A 19,475-nucleotide genomic window follows, 5' to 3' on the forward strand; every position below is an offset into this window, starting at 1 on the left:
ACAGCTTATAGGGTTGTGAAGATTCAGTTAATACATATAAAGGGCATAGAACAGTTTCTTGGGATCTAATAAGCCCTCAGTGAATGTTAGCTATTTTTCTTATTATACTTCAATATTTTATATTTTAAGATAATCACCTACATGGTAAAAGAAATCTCCTTGCAGTAAAGAGCCTCCTTGTAAATTAAACCATAATATGCTATGTCTCTGCTAAAGCTGTATTGAACAGCACACACACACACACACACACACACACACACAGCATTAAGATATCTGATTATATAATCCTGAAAAAATCTTGTAGGCATCTTCAGATGACTTAGAAACACTTTTTTGAAAAAGTATACTTTTTAAGGTGGTATCAGAATATTAAGATTCTCAAAAAAATTAAAACCTTTGAAAATATGGCAATGACTTCTTATTTGACATGACAGTTGCTTATTCATGTAATCAGTTACTTTGTCTAGAAAAGTAAAGCATGTTTCCATAACAAGGAAATTATATGTCAGTTCAGTAAAGATGTATCCTTTCTCAGTCTGTTTCAAAGTATGAAGTTGTTTTAATTTGTGAAGCCTAGGACACAGAAAGCCTAAGCCTAAGATATAAAATTCAAGAGCAGAGAAAGAGTGGATGCTAAGAGAGTATGGGTAGGATAACAAAATAGCTTGAGAAGGAAAAATAGTTTTAGAAGCAGGTCAGCTCTTAGGATAATACTGTAGGGAATTCCTGAACCAAATCAGGCAAAGAAGAGATTGTCAGTCAATGTACAAGTGGACGATAAGGCCCAGCAAAAATTTTCAGGTTTGCTTTACCTGAGAACCTGGTTGGTCACGTTGGTGGACAAGTTAAAATTTATTTCATACACTTCATCCACGTTTTATATGGATATGACCATGTCTCATTGCAGAGAGAAATTTTGGAAGCTGGAACCAATACTCTCTGTTCAATCATAGTGCTTCCAATGATCTTAAAATTGCCATCCTCCATGCCAAGTATTTGGCAAGCTGCAGTATGTGTCAATGATGCACTGATCCTTGTGGAGACAGAGAGTACAAAGAGGAGCAGTGAACATGCATACATAATTAGCTCTCTAATACTCATCCTTAATGATCCCTAAAGCACCAGGAGAAAAGGTTCATTTAATTTTTATAAAATAAACTGTGATCCCAACTGAGATGTGGCTCTTTATCATTCAGACATGCCACATGGATACATCACATTCTTCAAATACCCATTCAAACTATTAGAATGACACAATGCAGTCTTTTGCCTTTGCATGTACAAAATGCATGTTTGTAATCAACAAGAGTGGGAACATCCTTGCACATGACCACATCTTCCATCACTTTGGTTCCCTTCCTCTTGGAGACAATGATTACAGAGAGTGAAGAAACTCTGAAAGTCATTTAACTAGCCTATTTTTCTGGATAGAAAGATATTGTATATACTGTCTTTGATTTTACTTTAATATTTTAATCATATAGCTTATACTTTATAAAACACATAAATGCTAATTGTAGAACACATGGGAAAAGTTAAAAAGTGTTAAAAATAATATAATCATCCTAAGAAAATATGACTTTTTTTGGAAGTAACATTGGTTTATAACATTATATATGTTTCATGAGTACAACATTGTATTTTGACTTCTGTATACACTACAGTGTGCCTAATATCCAAAATATATAAACATGACTTTTTAAAAATTAGTATCATATAAAATAGAATTTACAAGAATTTCTGGGTTTATAGGACACAAATCTGTGGCAGTACTACAAACAGTGAAAATGCTTGTAATAGTGGTTATAGGAAAGAAATGGAATAGAGGTTGTCTCAAATCGGGCAATGATTCTAAACCTTTACGTGGCATTACCAATAACAAATTGTGATGCTTGGAAAAACATTTCTAAAGTACTAATTTTTAAAAATTTTGACCAACTATGCTAAAGGAAAGGCTAAATTATCTTTCTATAATACCGACATAAAAGGATATTACAAAATCATTGTCATATGAAGAAGCAATGAAATAGTATTCAGCTAAAAACATAGAAGAGAATTAGCGAGGTGGGTCAGTAAGTTAATTAGTTTTAAAACTGTTATGTTTCTAGATTTAGTGATTTTTGTGTTATTCATCATCTTTGTAAATTTTGGAATTTTCCTGATTTCTTATTCTAAATAAAAATTCACATGGTTACTTAATTTTGTGTTCATAATTTTGTATCCCTTTTCTAATAATTGTGAAAGCTTCGGGCTTCTCAAAACTTGTATCCACCTTTTATCCTGCTGTATATATGTCACTACTTTGTCATATTTTAGTCAACATTATATTGCAGATAATGTGCTGAAAACTCTGAAAATGTAAAATATTGAAAATATTGATGTATACCAATGTTAATTTAATTATTAGACATTAGTTGGTTTGCATATTTTGACTCAAAGTTAACATGATAATTATGACTATTTTTGTTTTCTTTGTTTTTTTGTGTTGTTTTTGTTTGTTTGTTTTGGGCTGTGTTGGGTCTTCGTTGCTGCACGCGGGCTTTCTCTAGTTGCGGCGAGCAGGGTCTACTCTTTGTCGCGGTGTGCGGGCTTCTCACTGCAGTGGCTTCTCTTGTTGCGGAGCACGGCCTTTAGGCGTGCAGGATTCAGTAGTTGTGGCTCACGGGCTCTAGAGAGCAGGCTCAGTAGTTGTGGCGCACGGGCTTAGTTGCTCCGTGGCATGTGGGATCTTTCCGGACCAGGGCTCAAATCTGTGTCCCCCGCATTGGCATTTGGATTCTTTTCTTTTTTTTTTTTTTAAGTATTTGTTTATTTATTTATTTATGGCTGTGTTGGGCCTTCGTTTCTGTGCGAGGGCTTTCTCCAGTTGTGGCAAGCGGGGGCCACTCTTCATCGCGGTGCGCGGGCCTCTCACTATCGCGGCCTCTCTTGTTGCAGAGCACAGGCTCCAGACACGCAGGCTCAGTACTTGTGGCTCACGGGCCCAGCTGCTCTGCGGCACGTGGGATCTTCCCAGACCAGGGCTCGAACCTGTGTCCCCTGCATTGACAGGCAGATTCTCAACCACTGCACCACCAGGGAAGCCCGGCATTCGGATTCTTAACCACTGCGCCACAAGGGAAGCCCCATGATGACTATTTTTGATAAAAATATCTTTCTGTGGACTTTGGGTGATAATGATGTGTCATTGTAGGTTCACCAATTGTAACAAATGTACCACTCTTGTGGGGGATATTGATAAATGGGGAGGCTATGCTGTGTGGGCGCAGGGAGTATATATGAAATCTCTCTACCTTTCCCACAATTTTGCTGTGAACCTCAACTGCTTTAAAAAATAGTCTATTAAAAACAAAACAAAACAAAAACTAACTTGCAGCAAGCCATACTTAAAAGGGAAATTAATTAAAAAGGAAATAAATCTTTGCTCCTGTACATTGTTTTTTCTTAAGATTCTTAAGATTATCATCCTCTCTTGCCCTCGCTCTCCCTAGCTCTCTTTCTCTAGCAAATCCTTTTCAGAATGGGTTTGACCATTTACCTTCCCATCAGCACACCCTCAGTCAGCACTATATGTTGTCATTAAAAATAACACTTGCCAATTTGATGAACAAAAGGTATCTTGTTTACATTTACATTTATTTTTTTGCTCAATACAGACTTCGAGCATTTGTATGTCCATCACTGAAATTAACTTTTCATATCTTTGGAAAGGTTTTATTGTAGTCTTTGTGCTTTTATTATTGAGTTGTATAATGTACCATCTAGGCATTTCTCTTATGGCTCAAGGTTTTCATAAAATGCTTTGTGTATAATGTGATCTATTAACTAGGCAACATAATTCACAGTTGGTTTTAACATTCTGGTTGTCCGAAACTGGCACCAGGTATACAGGAGGGAAAATACATCTAAAAACAAAAATCTGCTTTGTAATAGGATCATTTTCAGTCATTTTTTGTTTTGTCCATAAAAATCATGAGTGATGAAAGTGATAAAAATGTGTAGGAAGATGAACTAATGGTGGTGGTAGTGGTGGTAGGAAAAGAAAAGCTTAAACAAAAGCTAGATATAATAAAATAATAAAATGGGATTTGCTTAGTGATGTTTAGGTTATATAACTGTACACATGCATGGCTCTGCTAATACCTTAATTAAAATATCTCTACAGAAAAATAACTGTTACTGAGTTTAAAACTCTTCTAGCTTCTAGTTTTTTTCCCTTTTCTCCTTCTGCAACAATTATTTTCATACACAATTGGTAATAAAGTAAATTGCTTAGCTATATATCTATCTTGGACTACTCCAACAGATGATATTTACTGGTTAAATAATTTTTTAAACCTTTGTCATATTTGTCACAATTTCCCCTTTTTATTATTTGTCTTTTTAATTTGTGCTTTGATTAATAAAAAAATTTTGAAGGTTGTTGAATTACATTTTATTTTTAATTTTTCATGGCTTCCATAGCTTCAGTGCTTACAGAATTCTTTCCATTTCTACATTTATATAAATATTATAAATATAAATCCAAATGGCCCATGTGTTTTGCAATTTCATATTTAATTATAAACCATCTAAAACTTATTTTAATATAGAGCTTGAAGAAATATTTTTTCAGTCAATTTACTTAATTTATTGAGGAGTCTGTATATCCTGCCTTATTTCCTAAATTTTATATTAAAATTCTATATAAAGTAGGGTCTGCTTCTAAGCTATCTTTAAGTCTATTTTCATACCACCATCACATTTTTATAATCCCTTTACAATATATTTCCATATTTGACAGAGTTACCACTCTTCTTGTTCCAATGTTAGGGCCACAATTTCCTGTCTTTATTTTTAATTTTTGCAATATAGGCTATCATAAGAAGAGAATTGTCAACACAATTACAACAACAAACAAACTTGCAAACAAAAGCAAATCAACAACATGGTTTTTCAAGTTAAATGTAATCAATAGGATAAAAAGAGACTATTTACCGTATTTATGTCCTTTACTACTTTATAAGCCAACTAGGAGGAAAAGTAGCATTTGATTCTTTGATTTTACCCTTTCTCATTGTGGTGAACTATTTCCAAATACTTTATTACCTAATAAAAAAAGAGAACCCAGTGGCCTGAATTATAAGACTCAATAGTTTTGCTTACCTGCAAAAGAATTCTTGGCATTTTCTAAATCTATGCCTTTAGATTCTGAGAAATCTTTAAAAATTTTTTTTGGATTTGTTTTATGTTTTGTTTTTATTGAACTATAGTTGACTTACAATATTATATTAGTTTCAGGTGTACAACACAGTGATTCAACATTTTTATACATTATAGAATGATCACCACAATGCGTTTAGTTACCATCTGTCACCATACAAAGTTTTTACAATATTATTGACTATATTCCCTATGCTGTACATCATATCCCTGTGACTTATTTATTTTATAACTGGAAGTTTGTACTTAATTATCTTCACCTATTTTGCCCATGCTCAGGGCTGGGGTGCCCAAGGTGGGGCTTGAACCACTCACTCCTTAGGGAGGACCTCAGAGTTTGTGATATCCCCTCCCACTTGTGGGTCACCACACTGGGGTGTATCTTCCCCTCCTACCTGTCTTGATGATTTGTTTTTTTTTTCCCCTTATTTCCTTAATTGTAGAAGAGTTTTATGCTAGTGTTCAGGGACTCAGAGAAAGTAGTTGTAATTTTGGTGTGCCTGTGGGAGGAGAGGTGAGCTCAGGGTCTTCCTACTATCCCATCTTGATCCCACCTCCCAGATTTTGAGAAATCTTATGAAAAGCCATTTGTGGGACAGGCTGTCCTTTATAAATTCATCTCTGTGAGTGTTTCAGCATTGTTTAAATGCTGTTTTCATTTTAATAAATTTCTCTTGATGCTATTTCCATATGAATTAATTTTCCATGGTGATAAAAATTTACCATCAAGGCATCCACATTTTCAATGGAGTCTTTTGATGAATAATTCAATAAATATGCAAATAAATAATATATTTATATTACAGTAATGTGGTTTTCATATTTAGGCAAAGTCAATATTCCAGACTTATTCAGTTGTGAAGGAAACTTTTTTTATTGGTTCACCATGTCTAACTAGACAGTGAAAGACAGTAGAGTTGTTTAAAATGGTTATTTCTTACATTGGACCTCAAAATAAGCTATATTAAAATATTAATGCTTGCAAATTTGTGTGTATAAGTAAAAAATCTCTTGTAATACTTGAAAGTTTGACAGAAAGTAATTTAAAATTAATTCTCAGTCCTCTCAAAATAACACAGCGTGATCGCCCTCCCACCTTTATTTTTTGAGGGATCACATTTTGCAGCAGATGCCACCTTATAAAATCACATCATGCTACCATATTACTGGGCCATAACATATAAGATTAGTGAAAATATATACTGGTTTATAGTTAAAACCTTATAGTTAAGGTTAAGGTCTGCAATAGAGACGAAATGTAGAAATAAAAGTGTGAACAACAGTTTTACAATCACCTCTGCCCTAAGCAGAGTCAGACTTTACATCATTTAGAACCATGTACCCTATGGAACAAGCAGTGTCTAGATTCATCACTTTAAATTCTTTCCCCACATATCATTCTTTTCCAGATTATTATTTTTATTGCCTGCTTAGTTTGCGGGTATGCCTACATATTCCAATGAGGTACATGATTTAAAAAGCCAATACGTAGCTTTTCTTTTTTTCAAAGCCAAACTTAAAACGATACCCATACATTCAGGCGCAACTCCAAGCACCCATTTATATTCTATGCTGACCAAGAATGATCCTACCTCTAGACATAGCCATGCTCATTAGTGTATGGTTGAACCCATACATGTGTATATATTTATCCAGACATATGCACCTTCATACAGGGAATAAGAAACCTGTCTTTTTACTGATTGGCATGCCTTAAAATATGCTGAGGATTGTGTACAACAAATAGCCATGGCTGTATCCAATCCCATGATCCATATCTATTCCCCTAGCATCACTCATTCATATGCCTATATCTTATAGACTAATTTATGGTCAAAATATAGGACCACACAGAAATTCATTCCCTTTTCTGGTATAATGCTAGCACATACTGTGGTAGGTGGAATTTGCAGACAACACCTGATTGAGTTAGAGGTCCTTGTGTAATCTCTTCACCTTGAATACAGTTAGAATTTGTGACTTGCTTCTAACCAATAGAATATGTCAAAAGAGATGGGATAGACATTCCTGTTATTGCATTATGTTCTATATGAATCTGTCTTAGCAGACTGAACAAGAGATTTTCCTGTTGGCTTTGAAGAAGTAAGCTGCCATGTTGCATGAGGTCCACATGACTAGGACCTGAGTGCAGTTTCTATGAGTTGACAGTGAACCCCCAGCCAACAGCCAGTAAGAAAATGGGACCTCATTTCTAAACCTCAAAGAACTGAATTGTGCCACAACCATATGAGCTTGGAGGAGGCCTTGAGCTCCAGAAAGGAACGCAGCTTCACTGACACCTGGATTGTTAATGCCTGCCTAGGCACAGAAATGGGCATAAGCCTAGTCCTACCTGGGCATGTCAAGGTGTCCTCCATGTAGATCTGCCTGGTTATGAATATGTCCAGCTAGTAGGACTGTTCAGGTATAAGTGAGTTGGACATGTTTAATGTGCTTGTCTGGGTTGTTGTGTCCAGACACATGTGTATATGGTACTAGGTTTGAACATGGGCACATCTAGGCTTCTACATGGGTTAAGGCATGGATAAAGTGAAGATGTTTGTCTTTTTCTTCCAGTTTTATTGAGCTATAATTGACATATAACACTGTATAAGTGTAAGGTATATGCCATAATGATGTGATGTATGTATATATTGTGAAATGATTACCACAATAAGTATAGTTAACATCCAATGTATATGTCTTGATATGTGTCTTTTAGCATGTTTTATATTATATTATACTCAAATTTCATGTTTTCTAAAACCACTTAGATAATATTATTTGTATTATTATCATTATTTTTATACTACTATTAGTAGCTTTCGTTTATTGAACACCTTCTAAGATCTAGGAACTCTGCTGGAAACTTTACATAGTCATCATCTCTGATCTTTGCAACCAGCTTGATAAATTATTATTATCATCTTGATTGTATGATGAGTAATCTGAGAGATAGTGAGATTAAGTAATTTGTCTTAGATAACCTGGGAGTGATCATGGCCGTGGGAGTGGAGTTTAAAAGCTTTGACTACTGGCCTTGGAGCCGAGCTTTCCATCACTCTACCATACTGTTTCTCTCATATCTGCCAAACTTTATCTCCTCCTCAAACCCACCTCTGTCCTTCAAATGAGTTTTCTGTCTTCACTATGTTGCTATCCTCAGGGTCAAGCTCAGTGTCTGGCACATACTAGATATTTTATACATGTTTTAGTGTAAAGCAATTGATTGTTTTATTTTTATTTCTAAATTATGAAATATTACAGATTGTATATTTTTCTTTTTATTTTGAAAAATTTCAAACACAAAAATGTTAAAGGAACAGTACAAAAAATTCCAGTCCCTGTTCAAATTTCACCAACCATACCAGTAATGCCCTCTGTAGTGAGACAATCCAATCAAAGGTCAGGCATTGCACCCAAGTGTCATATCTCTTCAGTCTCTTTCAATCCAGAACAGTTCTCTAGTTCTTCCTTGACCTTAGGACCATAAGACTTGTAGATTATCTGCCAATTATTTCGTAAAATGTCTCTCAGTTGACATTTGCCTGATGTTTTCTCAGTATTAGATTCAATTTATGTGTTTGGCAGGAACATCACAGAAGCGATGCTGTGTCCTCATAGGGTCCTATCAGGAAGCACACAGTGTACATTTATCCCGTCATTGCTGATAATTTGGATCACTGAATAAGGTGGTGTCTGCAGGATTCTTCGTATAAAGTTACTCTTGGCCTGTCATTAATATGCAATTTGTGGGGAGATACTTTGAGACTGTTTAAATATTCTTTTTCTCTTCCTACTTTCACCCACTGATTTTAGTATGTATTGATTCCTGACTGAATTACTTATTACTATGATGGCTACCAAGTGGTGATTTTCTAATTCCATCATTGCTTCAATATTTGTTGGTTTTCTACTATAAGGAAGAACTTTCCCATGTCTCCTATTTATTTATTCATTTATTTATAACAGTGGGGACTCATGGATTTCTACTTTATGCAATAGGATAAACCTCTGCAATCTGTCACTAACATTATTTTGTTTTATGTTCAAATTTTCTAAGTTTGGCCAGTAGGAGTCCCTCTGAGATCCTAAGAACGTGTTCTGTTGATATGTTTCTATTATTCTTAGAGCACCTGCTTTCTTCTCGGCACAATGAGATAGTCCAGACTCATTTACCTTCTTCTGCTCAACCCTGGAATCAGCTATTTCTTCAAGAAGGCTGGCTCCTTTTAGTGCTGAAGGGTATTTAGAAACCAAGATTTGGAAGCTAAGTGTACTCATGGATTGTATACATTTACAACCCTAGAGTTATATGTATTTCTAATTCTTTCTATATATTGAAAACCATAATTTCATACCTCTGATTCTAGTCTAATACTATACCACAGAGTTCATTCTAATTTTTCTCCCTGTCCATAATGTTAAATCCTTTTAATGAAAAACCTGGATCCCATTAGCTTAATAGATTTACTTCTTTACTTAATCCCCTTGAATGTGACTAATCCCCAGAACCTCTTGGTCTGCTGCCCCACTTACTGCCTTCTTTCCTATGGCCTGCCTAAAGGCTTTTTGAGTGAAATATTCAGGAAAAAAAGAGGGAAAGAAGGAAGAAGGGAGGGAAGAAATATATACATCCGCTTCTAGAAGATTTCTTCATTTCTTCATCTTAGGCAACAGGGCCAAATTTTAAAAGATCACTCTTCAGGACTAATATATTATATTTTGTATTAAATCATGCACACAAATAGCTTAACATTGTGCAAACACATGACAAGAATGAAATGAAAGCCTTTACCTTCTTACTCCTTTTTTAGCATAGTTCTTTAGGTCCCCTTACTTAGATCCCCTTAGGTACTTGAAAGTTGTATTCTATACCAAGGCTTTGCAAAAAAGAACAAAACATTTTTCCAAAACTTAAGACTTCAAAGAGCCAATTGAAATGTGATTTTTGTTCTACCCAGTAGTATTTAGCAGAGAGCATCCAACGGGTTAAATCAGTTAGAGTTTTGCCATTCTACCCCCTTTGACACACAGGTGCTGTAATAAGAATGATTAATTGATAAGTAGGAAAAGAATGTCAATATTGTTTTGTACTGAAGGTCTATTTTTTGTTTCTTGTTTTCTTCTGTTTGATTTTGTTTTCTTCTAAATTCAAGTCATTAAACAGAGTTTGACCTTCTCATATTTCAGTAAGAAAATGTACACAGCAAACAGTGGTTCTGATTAGAATTGTGTATTGTGAATTTTATGGTGGTTGGCATTTATTGTTTCATGACAGGTCACTACAAAAGCAAGCTGTTTTAGCCGCAGCCAGGACCATGGGATAGAACAAGCCTGGGTAATGACTTGGAACTCACAGGGCATATTCTGTTCTCTTGGGCCACCTCAGGGGCAATTTATTATATCATTTTTGTTAGCTTAATAAAAAGGGTGACCCCAGTTTTCCCACAAGAGCTATACCTGTTGACGATGCACATTCCAAATGTACGTACATGTCTGATAGAGCTTCTCCATACAGTGTAGTGATTAGCTTGCTGAGGTTCCAATCCTGACTCCACAACATGTTAATTGTGAGTGACCATATGCAAGTTTATTAAGTTCTGAGCCTCAGTTTCCTCATCTGTAAAACAGAGGTGATAGTAATACCTTATTCATAGAGTGGCCATGAGGATTAAGTGAGATAATAGACAAAGTGCTTAGAACAGCATGCAACACTTGATAATCCCTTTGGAAGCACACAGGAAGGAAACACTAACTGGGTGTATTTGTGCGCATATATGTGTGCACATGTATGTGTACTAAGGAGTAGGGATAAGATTGGGTGGGAGTAGTCAGAGAAGGTTTGGGAGTATAAGTGATTCTTGAGAAATCTTGAAAAATAAGTAGTTTTGCAGGCAGACAACTTGAGGAGAAGAAAGAGCATCTCAAACAGGGGCCACTTCATGCAAAAATATGCTGCTGTCTGTGAATTGCAAGTAATTCAGTAGAGCTGAAGGCAATGGGAGGGGCAGGAGGTGTCTGCTTGGCTAAGGAGTTCATTGGGTAGCTGGTTGAGGCTGAACCCAAGTTGTGCCTAATTCTAGGACCCATGCATGTCTGGGAAAGCCTAGAGACTGGAGGCCTGAGCTCAATAAAACTATTTTGGTGGTGGGGGTCTGACTGAGGAGCTTCCTGAGATAGAATTTATTGTAAGAGAAGAAGAATCTAGGCATAATGAGTTTGATATACTTAACCAGGTCTTAGTTGGTGTGGGGGGGGGGGAAGGTGATTTGAAGGTCAGCGTGTAGGATGACCTCTGGGGTCTGACTGGTGATCCTGATCCTCTGGGCCTCATGTCTGGCCATAATGACACAGCCTTGAGTTTTCTGCCTGGTTGCAAAGGTGTGAATAAATAGCTGCACACCTCCTCACGGAGGCCTCTATGAGGTGATTACAGTTTTCAAAGGGAATCGTCTACGGCCTGCCATTCCAGATTGATGAAGGAATTCCATGCAGACCATTTGGCTGGCCACCTTCCATGCACAGCAGTAGAGGCTTTTGCCATCAATGCCAAGGTTTCAAATTGGCATTTTCATAAAAATAGGCAAAGCAGCCCATTATCTAATTGATGTCCATAAATTATGGTGGCTGAGGGAGTCAATGTCAGTGCACATGGTGTAGAGCTCTTTTTTGGAAGGCGCTCAACTCTAGGCTTAGAATATTCTCTGCACAAAGAGTGGCCTAGATTCCTTTACTGAAAAAAGAATTGAAACTTCCTCATTTGAACAGCTTTCACATACACAGTCTCTGGAAGCAAATATTAGGACTCTTTACCAAGTTCTTTCCACAATCTATTGTGAGTAAAGGAAATGTACCATGACATTTTAAGATGAATTAGAGGTGACACATAATACAGCTGTACATATCTCTTAGCACAAACAAGCTTTCTGCCTAACAAGAGTTGTTTCTGTTTGTTTGGGTTTAATTACACAAGAAAATGATCAGTCAGCTTCATGTTAAGCTCCTCACACTTCAATAATGACAACTATCCTTGACTTGTGCCCAGAAGAAACTTAGCGTCACAACCGATGCCCATGGTGCACCACTTAGGGGAGAAGAAGCGAGGACTGAGACAACTTTGTAAATTGGAGATTGTGTTTTCATCAGCCAAAGCAGGACCATTAAGGAGTAAAAGGAATCAAATGTAATGGAAGCGGAAGTCTCAACCTCCTGAGCCCCGCCCCACTGAGAACTATGCCTCTCAGTGTCCAGATTCCCCAAAATCATGCAATATATTCAACTTCTCCCATGCAGCCTCTAAAACAAATATGTAATGTATCATACTCACATCAAATTCCACTGTGTGCCTGCCATGCACCAAACACTGTGCTAGGTATTGGGAATAAAAACTAACATGTATGGACTGTTTACACGTGCCAGGTACCAGTCCAACTACTTTATGTGGATTAACTCGTAAATCTTAACCACCACCTTGGGAATTATGGACTATCATTATCTCCATTTGCAGGTGAGGAAAATGAGGTATGGAGACTAATTTGTGGGTGGTCACATAGCTAAGAAGTGGCGGAGTCAAAATTTGAAACCATAAAAATTTATCATTATGCTCACCACTTTCTGTGATGGATCGGGATAGATCATTCTACCACGAAGGGACACAGAGTCTAGGTAGAAAAGTAGACATAAAAATTGAATAAATTATCATACCATATCATATAAATTAGAGCCAGCCTTGAAGGTACAGAGGACAGAGAATAAAACTTTCCAATTATCGAGTACCTACTAAGTGCCAGGTACTATGAAAAGTGTTATATTGACATTATTTCATTTAGTTCTTAGAGTATTAGTATTCTCTTCCTAAGCATTTGAGGTCACCTTAAGCTCACCAAAATAATACAGACAATGTAGCCTTTCAAAGGTATACCTTGGTATTCATCATTTTCCTTATTATGCGTAGGAAACAGCTTTTCTCTCTATTTTTATAACAATTTTATTGAGAATGTAATTCACATAAAATTAAATTCACCCTTTTAAAGTGTGCAATCCAGTGGTGTTTAGGATATGCACAGAGTTTTGCAACCATCACCACAATCTAACTCCAGAACATTGTCATCATCCTAAACAGAAATCCTCTACATCATTAGCTGTCACTCTCCATCCCCCCTTCATAGAGATGCTGGGAAACAATGATCTGCTTCCTTCTTTAAAATATCACTTCTATTCAGATATAATTCACATACTATACAACTGACACATTTAAAGTGTACAACTCATTGTTTGTTAGTACATTCCTAGGACTGTGCAATCATCATCACTGCTATCAAATACCAGAATTTCAGGTTACCACAGAGCTGAGGAGAGGGGAATGAAGAGTGCAAGTATATTGTCACAAAGCTCTCTTCTTGTAAAGATTCAGGCATTTTTGTTGAATAAAAGCTCCTTAGATGGTTGCAAGAACTTGGTTAATTTCCAGAGTTCTGAAAAAGTTAATTTTGACAATTGTTGCCCAAGTTCTTATTGTTTTAATGGAGGACTGGATTTTCACAGTTCATTACTCTTACTCCTTTGGAAATAGTTTCTTATACACAACTAAACATACAACAGCTCTCAGGTTCTCCAGGTCCATTTATAAACTACAAACTTCATCTGTCTTTCTTTTTCCCCCTGGAAATGGATGAAAAGAGGGTTTTAAAAAAAATTTTAATTAACTAATTAATTAATCTATTTATTTATATTGCTGTATACTTGATTTACAATATTACATTAACTTCAGGTGTACAGCATTGTGATTCAGTATTTTTACAGAATATATGCCATTAAAAGTTATTACAAGATAATGGCTATACTTCCCTGTGCTGTACAATATATCCTTGTGGCTTATTTATTTTACACATTGTAGTTTGTATCTCTTAATGCTATACCCCTATCTTCCCCCTTCCCCCTTCCCTCTCCCCACTGGTAAACACTAGGTTGCTTTCTGTATCTGTGAGTCTGTTTCTATTTTGCTATATACACTTATCTGTATTATTTTTTAGATTCCACATATAACTGAAATCACACAGTATTTGTCTTTCACTGACTTATTTCACTAAGTTTAATATTATCTAGGTGCATCCACATTGCTGCAAATGGCAGGATTTTATTCTTTTCTATGACTGAGTAATATTCCAATGTATATGTATTTACCACATCTTCTTTAACCATTCTTCTGTTCTTGGGCACTTAGGTTGCTTCCATATCTTGGCTATTGTAAATAGTGCTGCTATGAACATTGCTGTGCATTTATCTTTTTGAATTAGTGTTTTCCCAAGACTAGAATTGCTGGATCATATGGTAGTTCTATTTTTAGCTTTTTGAGGAACGTGCATACTGTTTACCATAGTGGCCACACCAATTTACAATCCAACCAACAGTATACAAGGCTTACCTTTTCTCCACATCCTCTCCACCATTTTTTATTTGTAGACATTTTTTTTAACATCTTTATTGCAGTATAATTGCTTTACAATGGTGCATTAATTTCTGCTTTATAACGAAGTGAATCAGCTATACATATACATATGTCCCCATATCACCTCCCTCTTGTGTGTCCCTCCCACCCTCCCTATCCCACCCCTCTAGGTGGACACAAAGCCCTGAGCTGATCACCCTGTGCTATGTGGCTGCTTCCCACTAGCTAGCTATTTTACATTTGGTAGTATATATAAGTCCATGCCACTCTCTCACTTCGTCCCAGCTTACCCTTCCCCCTCCCCATGTCCTCAAGTCAATTCTCTACGTCTGCATCTTTATGCCTGTCCTCCCCCTAGGTTCATCAGTACCATGTTTTTTTAGATTCCATATATATATGTTAGTATACTGTATTTGTTTTTCTCTTTCTGAGTTACTTCACTCTGTATGACACACTTTAGGTCCATCCACCTCACTACAAATAACTCAATTTCGTTTCTTTTTATGGCTGAGTAATATTCCATTGTATATATGTGCCACATCTTCTTTATCCATTCAGCTGTCGATGGACACTTAGGATGCTTCCATGTCCTGGCTATTGTAAATAGAGCTGCAATGAACATTGTGGTACATGACTCTTTTTGAATTATGGTTTTCTCAGGGTATATGCCCAGTAGTGGGATTGCTGGGTCGTATGGTTGTTCTATTTTTAGTTTTGTTAAGGAACCACCATGCTGTTCTCCATAGTGGCTGTATCAATTTACATTCCCACCAACAGTGCAAGAGGGTTCCCTTTTCTCCACACCCTCTCCAGCATTTATTGTTTGTAGATTTTTTCATGATGGCCATTCTGACTGTGTGAGGTGATATCTCATTGTAGTTTTGATTTGCATTTCTCTAATGATTAATGATGTTGAGCATTCTTTCATGTGTTTGTTGGCAATCTGTATATCTTCTTTGGAGAAATGTCTATTTAGGTCTTCTGCCCATTTTTGGATTGGGTTGTTTGTTTTTTTGATATTGAGCTGCATGAGCTCCTTGTAAATTTCGGAGGTTAATCCTTTGTCAGTTCTTCATTTGCAAATATTTTCTCCCATTCTGAGGGTTGTCTTTTCGTCTTGTTTATGGTTTCCTTTGCTATGCAAAAGCTTTTAAGTTTCATTAGGTCTCATTTGTTTCTTTTTATTTCCATTTCTGTAGGAGCTGGGTCAAAAAGGATCTTGCTGTGATTTATGTCATAGAGTGTTCTGCCTATGTTTTCCTCTAAGAGTTTTAGAGTGTCTGGCCTTACATTTAGATCTTTAATCCATTTTGAGTTTAGTTTTGTGTGTGGTGATAGGGAGTGTTCTAATTTCATTCTTTTACATGTAGCTGTCCAGTTTTCCCAGCACCAATTATTGAAGAGGCTGTCTTTTCTCCATTGTATATCCTTGCCTCGTTTTTCAAAAATAAGGTGACCATATGTGCCTGGGTTTATCTCTGGGCTTTCTATCCTGTTCCATTGATCTATATTTCTGTCTTTGTGCCAGTACCATACTGTCTTGAATACTGTAGCTTACTATAATCAGAAGTCAGGGAGCCTGATTCCTCCAGCTCCGTTTCTCTTTCTCAAGATTGCTTGGGCTATTTGGGCTCTTCTGTGTTTCCATACAAATTGTGAAATTTTTGCTCTAGTTCTGTGAAAAATGCCATTGGTAGTTTGATAGGGATTGCACAGAATCTGTACATTGCTTTGGGTAGTATAGTCATTTACACAATGTTGATTCTTGCAATCCAAGAACATGGCATATCTCTCCATCTGTTTGTATCGTCTTTAATTTCTTTCATGAGTATCATAGTTTTCTGCGTACAGGTTTTTGTCTCCTTAGGTAGGTTTATTCCTAGGTATTTTATTCTTTTTGTTGCAGTAGTAAATGAGAGTGTTTCCTTAATTTCTCTTTCAGATTTTTCATCGTTAGTGTATAGGAATGCAAGAGATTTCTGTGCATTAATTTTTTTCCTGCTACTTTCCCAAATTCATTGATTAGATTTAGTAGTTTTCTGGTAGCATCTTTAGGATTCTCTATGTACAGTATCATGTCATCTGCAAACAGTGGCAGTTTTACTTCTTTTCTGATTTGGATTCTTTTTATTTCTTTTTCTTCCCTGATTGCTGTGGATAAAACTTCCAGAACTATGTTGAATAATAGCAGTGAGAGTGGGCAACTTTGTCTTCTTCCTGTTCTTAGAGGAAATGGTTTCAGTTTTTCACCATTGAGAATGATGTTGGCTGTGGGTTTGTCATATATGGCCTTTATTATGTTGAGGTAGGTTCCCTCTATGCCTACTTTCTGGAGATTTTTTATCATAATTGGGTGTTGAATTTTGTCAAATGCTTTTTCTGCCTCTATTGAGTTGATCATATGGTTTTTATCCTTCGATTTGTTAACATGGTGTATCACATTGATTGATTTGCATATGTTGAAGAATTCTTGCATTCCTGGGATAAACCCCACTTGATCGTGGTGTATGATCCTTTTAATGTGCTGCTGGATTCAGTTTGCTAGTATTTTGTTGAGGATTTTTTCATGTATGTTCATGAGTGATATTGGTCTGTAGTTTTCTTTTTTTGTGACGTCTTTGTCTGGTTTTGGTATCAGGGTAATGGTGGCCTCACAGAAAGAGTTTGGGAGTGTTCCTCCCTCTGCTATATTTTGGAAGCGTTTGAGAAGGATAGGTGTTAGCTCTTCTCTAAATGTTTGATAGAATTCTCCTGGGAAGCCATCTGGTCCTGGGCTTTTGTTTGTTGGAAGATTTTTAATCACAGTTTCAATTTCAGTGCTTGTGATTGGTCTGTTTATATTTTCTATTTCTTCCTGGTTCAGTCTCAGAAGGTTGTGTTTCTCTAGGAATTTGTCCATTTCTTCCAGGTTGTCCATTTTATTGGCATATAGTTGCTTGTAGTAATCTCTCATGATCCTTTGTATTTCTACAGTGTCAGTTGTTACTTCTCCTTTTTCTTTTCTAATTCTGTTGATCTGAGTCTTCTCCCTTTTTTTCCTGATGAGTCTGGCTACTGGTTTATCAATTTTGTTTATCTTCTCAAAGAACCAGCTTTTAGTTTTATTGATATTTGCTATTGTTTCCTTCATTTCTTTTTCATTTATTTCTGATCTGATCTTCATGATTTCTTTCCTTCTGCTAACTTTGGGTTTCTTGGTTCTTCTTTCTGTAATTGCTTTAGGTGTAAGGTTAGGTTGCTTATTTGAGATGTTTCTTGTTTCTTGAGGTAGGATGGTATTTGCTATAAACTTCCCTGTTAGAACTGCTTTTGCTGCATCCCATAGGTTTTGGGTTGTCGTGTTTTCATTGCCATTTGTTTCTAGGTATTTTTAAATTTCTTTGATTTCTTCAGTAATCTCTTGGTTATTTAGTAGCATATTGTTTAGCCTCCATGTGTTTGTATTTTTTACAGTTTTTTCCTGTAATTGATATCTAGTTTCATAGCATTGTGGTCGGAAAAGATACGTGATATGATTTCAATTTTCTTAAATTTACCAAGGCTTGATTTGTGACCCAAGATATGATCTATCCTGGAGAATGTTCCATGAGCACTTGAGAAGAAAGTTTATTCTGTTGTTTTTGGATGGAATGTCCTATAAATATCCATTAAGTCCGCCTTGTTTAATATGTCACTTAAAGCTTGTGTTTCCTTATTTATTTTCATTTTGGATGATCTGTCCATTGGTGAAAGTGGGGTGTTAGAGTCCCCTACTCTGATTGTATTACTGTCAATTTCCCCTTTTATGGCTGTTAGCATTTGCCTTATGTATTGAGGTGCTCCTATGTTGGGTGCATAAATATTTACACTTGTTATATCTTCTTCTTGGATTGATCCCTTGATCATTATGTAGTGTCCTTCTTTGTCTCTTGTAATAGTCTTTATTTTAAAGCCTATTTTGTCTGATATGAGAATTGCTACTCCAGCTTTCTTTTGATTTCCATTTGCATAGAATATCTTTTTCCATCCCCTCACTTTCAGTCTGTATGTGTCCCTAGGTCTGAAGTGGGTCTCTTGTAGTCAGCATATATACGGGTCTTGTTTTTGTATCCATTCAGCCAGTCTGTGTCTTTTGGTTGGAGCACTTAATCCATTTACATTTAAGACAATTATCAGTATGTATGTTCCTATTACCATTTTCTTAATTGTTTTGGTTTGTTATTGTAGGTCTTTTCCTCCTCTTGTGTTTCCTACCTAGAGAAGTTCCTTTAGCATTTGGTGTAAAGCTGGTTTGGTGGTGCTGAATTGTCTTAGCTTTTGCTTGTCTAGAAAGGTTTTAATTTCTCTGTCAAATCTGAATGAGATCCTTGCTGGGTAGAGTAATCTTGGTTGTAGGTTTTCCCCTTTCATCACTTTACATACGTCCTGCCACTCCCTTCTTGCTTGCAGGGTTTCTGCTGAAAGATCAGCTGTTAACCTTATGGGGATTCCCCTGTATGTTATTTGTTGTTTTTCCCTTGCTGCTTTTAATATTTTTTCTTTGTGTTTAATTTTGATAGTTTGATTAATATGTGTCTTGTCGTGTTTCTCCTTTTATTTATCCTGTATGGGACTCTTTGTGCTTCCTAGACTTGATTAACTGTTTCCTTTCCCATATTCGGGATGTTTTCAACTATAATCTGTTCAAATATTTTCTCAGTCCCTTTGTTTTTCTCTTCTTCTTCTGGGACACCTATAATTCGAATGTTTGTGTGGTTAATGTTGTCCCAGAGGTCTCTGTAGCTGTCCTCAATTCTTTTCATTCTTTTTTCTTTATTCTTCTCTGCAGTAGTTATTTCCACTA

This window comes from Eubalaena glacialis, chromosome X (genome assembly GCF_028564815.1).
Source record: "Eubalaena glacialis isolate mEubGla1 chromosome X, mEubGla1.1.hap2.+ XY, whole genome shotgun sequence".
Taxonomy (NCBI): Eukaryota; Metazoa; Chordata; class Mammalia; order Artiodactyla; family Balaenidae; genus Eubalaena; species Eubalaena glacialis.